Source organism: Puma concolor, chromosome A3 (genome assembly GCF_028749965.1).
Source record: "Puma concolor isolate L17-30 chromosome A3, mPumCon1.1.hap2, whole genome shotgun sequence".
Lineage (NCBI taxonomy): Eukaryota > Metazoa > Chordata > Mammalia > Carnivora > Felidae > Puma > Puma concolor.
In genome coordinates this window covers 88,511,872-88,518,004 of record NC_141669.1, presented here as the reverse complement: position 1 = coordinate 88,518,004, position 6,133 = coordinate 88,511,872, and the positions used below count along the sequence as shown (strand labels likewise).

General features: G+C 40.4%; 1 pseudogene; it reads right to left on the bottom strand.

Moving 5' to 3' along the window:
- Positions 1 to 994: 994 nt before the first annotated feature.
- On the bottom strand, positions 995 to 1,884 carry LOC112869612 (casein kinase II subunit alpha-like; annotated as a pseudogene).
- Positions 1,885 to 6,133: the final 4,249 nt, after the last annotated feature.

Sequence of the window (6,133 nt, the reverse complement as noted above, 5' to 3'; positions counted from 1 at the left end):
CAGTGACAGGGCTACCGTTTCAATTTCACTGGAGGTAGGGGCTCTGCTCCTACCTGTTAGATGCATTTACAAGACCATGGGCAGGCCTTCCCACTGGGTGGCTGTGAGGGAAGGACGGAATAGGAGGAAAATAAGGTAGAAGGCTTAAAAGGAAACTCAGTGGGGTCACATCTCCCATCAGTTCTTAAAGCCTTGCTAACTTGAAATCTATGTAGACAATGATTCTTTTGTAAATTTATTTCTTTTGTAAAAAGCAAGAAGTTATGCCTAGTAACTAACAATTCAAAATAGCCAAGTCAGAAAAAACTGAAAAAGATTTTGCCTTCCCCCTCTTACCAGCTGAAGGGCATGTTGGGAAATGAAAGGGGACAGAACTAAGGTGAGGAGACTGGCAAGGAAGGCATTACACTTTTTAAGTAAACTGAAACTAAATTATAAATGAGTTGGAGTTAGGGTTAGGTCAATAAGACATGATTTCTACTGAACAGACATTTTCAGGTCCTGTCTGCCCTTTGGGTAGATTTTCAACATCTCAGTGAAACTAAGACATATTTCTAGTGGATTCACCAGGACAACCTCACCAAAGCACCTTTGGAGCACAGTGATATTGGCAGCATTACACTGCTCTTAGAGTTTGAGTCCCCCCCTCCCCTCCTTCCTTCCCACCTCCCCTAAAGAAGCTACATTTTTGTAATCTCTGGAGAGGTGCCTAACTCCTCTAAGTGTGGGATGGTAGAGATACAACAGTAGACATGGGAAGAGATCTTTACTCAAATGCAGCCATGGGGGGTTGAGGCTGTTTTATTGTTGTCCTTTAATGATGAGCAACTGAATGTAGAAGGGAAGAAAAAAATTTATGTATGAAATATTCCACCTGTAGGTAATTTTTTAGGGGATCCCTGAGTTATGAAAAGTTTGAGTTAAAAAAAAAAGAAAATCAGCCTTTATAATTTTTTTTAATGATTTGAACTGTTATAAATCCACAAGCAATGGTTCAGACATGATGCTTCTGAAGTATTTCACTCCTCCCTACCAGGCACAAGTTGCACCCAGAAGAGAATGGACTCCCCTGCCTCTGTTTAGGGATCAGGAGACAGTAGAGGTCAGTACTTCTAAGTGGCAGGAACAAACATCCCAAGGGGATGTTGGCAGCCACAATCACTGGTGAACCTGACAGGGGTCTGAGGGGTGAAGGGGTTGGCACTGAAGAAATCCCTGATATCATATTGGCACTGCTGACAGAGATACTGCCACCCACCCCTCCTTCCCATGTGCTAGATGAGCCCATTCGTGCTTGGTCTTTCATAACAGTGTAGGAATAAGAGTGCTCTATGGCCTCTTTTGTGGTGAGCCATGACGGGAAGTCAGATTGTCAAAGCATTTCCAGGAAATCCAAGGCCTCAGAGCTGACAAGGTGCTGGTTTACACTGTGAACAAAGAATTCCTATTGCTTATAGGAGCATCTGCCCAACATACCATTGAAAGGTGTATCAAATTCCATGTTGCATTTGTCAATATGGTCATATAAGTCTTCTGACCTCAGAACCTTGGCTATCTTCAACAACTGATTGTAATTGTCACATCCATGGAAAAAATGGCTCCTTCCTTCCAGAAGATCATACAACCCAAGCTCCACATATCTGACTTATGTATAATTGTACATCTTATAGCCTACAGTAGCTCAAGACCTTTGAAGTATCAGGAAGTAATTTGAACATTATAACCTTTATCAGGATGGTAAAACTCAGCCAAACCCCAATGTATTAGCTACAGCTTTCTGGGCTCATGACCAGTCATGATATTATGGAACTTCATGTCTCTGTGCCTAATTCCTATGCTGTGAAGTGGAGTATCATACTCTAGGACTTTCAGAATCTCACACATGTAAAATCAAGAATCAGTCTGTTAACATCTGATACAATTGCTTGAAGTGTGTGCTGTTCATGTGTTCAAAAACAGAAGCCCAGGGTCTTTTACAACACCTGTCAGTGTAATGATGTTGGGATTGACTCATAAATACTCCAAAATTTTTATTGCATGCTTGATTTTCTTTGTCTTTATTGGATTAAGAATTTTAACAACTTTTTCATTAATGTGTAATATTGATGTTGGCATGGACCCAACATGTCAGACAGGGTGGCCAGCAAAGCTGGACTTGACGTTTGGGTTCAGAAGCCTCTGGGGGGCAAGACCTCATTTCAACATGTTTTCTTCACTTTGTGGTGGAAGCGGCAGTGGTGTTTCTGGAGGTTGGCTTTGAACCTCAGTTAACTTTCCTTTTATTCCAAATCATTCTTTTATTAGTAGACAATTTTACAAAAACTAACTCACATATATGCAAACAAACAAACAAATAAATAAAGTTTGTGGAAATTTATTTTCTCTCTTGTTACATAATAATACCGGCAGATAGCCTTGATTTTGCCTTCCCATTTTCAAAGCCTAAAATATTTACTTCGGACCCTTTGCTGAAACAGTGTTTTAAATCCCTACTGTAATAGTTCTTTAAAGATGAAACATTTTTCTGTATATATGTGAAAAATCACTGTATTCTTTTTGGTGTTTGCAAATTAATACGATTTGTACAAAGTACATTGAATAGAAACCATATCCCCCCACATTTTGGTGTTACCTTTGAGATGTGACCCACCCAGCACCAACATGCCCAAATTCCTGGCTTATGATTCCAAGGAACTAAGCAGTTTGATATCATATAAATAAATCTTGCAAAGAAGTCCCTGAATTCTGTATTGGGTTTACTGAAAGGAGTTTATGTATTTTTGTCCCTTCCTAGTGCAACCTATTATTTCTTTAGGGTCCAAATAGTACTTATGCACCAGGAGTTGACATTATTAACTTATTCTTGAATGTATAAGTTAAGGGGCACCTGGGTAGCTCAGTCAGTTAAGCATCTGACTCTTGATTTTGACTTATGTCATGATCTCACAGTTTGAGGGATCGACCTCCCCACATTGGGCTCTGCACGGACAATGTGGAGCTTTCCTGGGATTTCTCTCTCTCCCTCTCCCCCTCCCCCTGCTTGTACTCTTTCTCTCTTTCAAAATAAATAAATAAATATTAAAAAAATAAAGTATTTGTTAATAATTTAAACTATGAAAGTACAAATAGTTTTAACAATGACTTCTACTTTGCAAAATTCAGTGGGGTTTTTTGAGGATTCCTTCAGACTAAACACTGATCCTTTATTCTTTCCTGAAAGCCATTTGTGCCCTGACAACTGGTCTCCCCATTTACTTCCTACATCTCTGGCAGTACTTCCTCAGCCTTGTTTCTTGAATTATCTGCATTTGCTAAATTTTCAAATATTGAAGGTACTCCGGCCTTAGTTACTAGACTCCTTTCTTACTCCACAGTTTCCTTAGTTTATCTCAGTCATTCCCAAAGGTCTCAGCTACTATTTGATAACTTCCAGGTAAGTATCTCCTCTCTATGTTTTTACTCACAGATCCAGGCCACCCAGAAGCTTTTCCAGAGCACCAGCTACACCACAGTAGGGAAGACACACTGGTGCTTCAACTTCACATACATACTCCTAGCTCTTGATGGTTTACCTCCCAAACTGACTTCCTCTTCCTGATTCCTTTCTCAGTGAAAGGTCCCAGTAGTCACTCAGTTGTACAAATGACAGATGGGGAATTGCCCCCACAGCCAGTCCAGGCCCATTGCCTGCAGCTCAAATCAGGTCATGCCATTTCCACTGATGGTTTTCTATTACCCTGAGGTGTGGTGACCAAATGTCCTGGGGCACCCAAGACTGAGGCCCAACATGTGGGCCTCTTGGCTTTAAAATTGGGACAGTCTTGGGAAACTTGCTCCCATTTGCTTGAAACAAAGCGATTTCCGGGGATGTAGTACTCTGAGTGCTGAAACTCTGGACATCTAAGGCAAACTGAGGCAGCCTGTTTGCCTCAGCCTGTTTTTAGGCTAAAACTAACTTAAAACCCTAGTTTTAAGACTAAGTGGTTAAAGTTCCTGAATACCCTGCCCCTCTTTCCTCTGTTCTCCTGGTTCCATTCTATGAACATGTCATTATGCTTGCTACCTCAGGGCCTTTATTTGTGCTCTTTCTGTTGCTTTTCCTTTTCCTGTAAATTGATTCTCTCTTCCCAATCATCATATTTTAGCTAAATATTATTTCCTCAGAGAAATTTCTCTGATTTCCCAGACCAGGGCAGATCTCTCTGTTACATTCTTTCTTATTACTTTTGCACTTCTTTTTAGCACCTATTAGAATAGCAATTATATTATTCAATGTGTGTCTCTCTGGCTGAAATGTAAACTCCATGAATGTGGAGACCATATGCACATGTGATTCTTCAGCAAGGTCCCCAGTGCTTGGCACAGTTCTTACCACGAAGTAAGTGTGCGTGAATATTTGTTCAATGAATATCTTCTTTTACCGTCCTACGGTTATGGTCTATTTCCACAGTGACAGTATTTCCATGAAAATATTCAGGTGGTCCTATTTTCTATAACTTACATATTTAATATCAAATCATATTACAAGTTCCTGGAATTATTGGTCCCTCCCTTTGTTTGCATTACAATTGTCTTTCAGCAAATCAAACTGACTGAATGGCACAGTCCTCCCTCTCAAGGACTACATTCTAGGGAAAACCATGGCCACAAAAATGTCTGTACCCATATGAGCTGCCTCTGTTAGGTAGCCTCCATTTTTATCCTAGTACATTTTGAAGCAAGACTGTGCATTCCAAGAAGTCTAAAAAATAGACCCTCTCAATCACATCTCACTGAATGAATATTTTACTAAAGATACCATGGGGCCATGTAGAAGAGGAGTCACACTGTAAGCCTCATACCAGGAACTCAAGGAACTGAGGAACAGAGATGACTCTGTTCTCCTCTGGGTGACCCTCTCTTGATGTCATTTTCCCTATCCCTTTCACCTCTTACTGTAGCCTCCAAAACACTCCTGTGTTGCTTCAGGATAATTCAGTCCCTCCCCATACTCTACATGCCTCCCACAACAAAACAAAATCCCACCCTGGTCCTATAAGTCAGTCTCCTGGGCCTTAAGCACAATCTTGGGAAGTCGGATTTCATTTCCTTCCCACAGCCCTCCTTTTTGGAAACCCCAATTTTTTCATCCATAATACATCAGTCCACAAAGAGTATTAAGGCAGCAATTACATAATTAGGAAAGACAAGTATCTTCTGAGGAAAAATAAGTGGGAAATATGGTTTATTATTTTCATCAAAGTTGAAAAAAAATCCAAGGGAAATTGTGCTAGAATTTTGGTCAATAAGATCCTAGTAGCAACTTCTCTGCCAAGGATGCTGTTCCCTCATGAGCATAGAGTGCTTTACCACATGCTGCTCAACTGATCCCAGACATGCCCTTGTGCTATGCACTAGACACATAAAGGTGGTTCTATGGATAAATCCAGACTTTCTCTCATCAGTTGTGCCTCAGAGACCTCAGCTGGAGAGAACTGGCTGCAGGTTCTCAGGGCCCAACTGAGCTAATGGTGCAAAGAGAGGCAGAGGAGCCACCGAATATGCCAGAACTGCAAAAAATATGAACAGAGCCCAGCTCAATTACAGCACCTTTCAGGAAAGCTCTGTGCATGGAGAACACAATGCCACAGATCCTACTCTGGTTATCTTTGCTGCTTTCTGTGTTGACTAAAAATAACCAGTCTTGGAAGAATCCTAGAGCCCAACAACGTCAGACCTGGAAGGGAACTGAGAAATTATCTGGTGTCTCTCCTTCACTCGTTAAATAATGAAACTCAAGGTTAAAGGGGTTTGTGCCACTTGCTGAAGGAAGTCACTTGGTTATGTGAAGATAATGAAAACAAACAGTCCTTCTGGTTTCTAGTTAGTTGAGATCCAATCTTGAACACTACTCAATAAGGAATTTCCCCTAACATATATGGATTTGTAGTCTGCAGAAGCAACACAATCAATGGTGTCCATTTTTTAAAAACAGAATCAGAGCTAAGTGAATTTTAAAATGAATAATTGATTAAAAATAGATTTAGTGGAAATAGTTGTAGTCATCACTCTGCTGTTAATGGCTTGGAACCTTAAAGTGATTTTTAATCATTTGTTTCTTTCCCAAATGTTTTAATGCCATCTTTAAATAAAC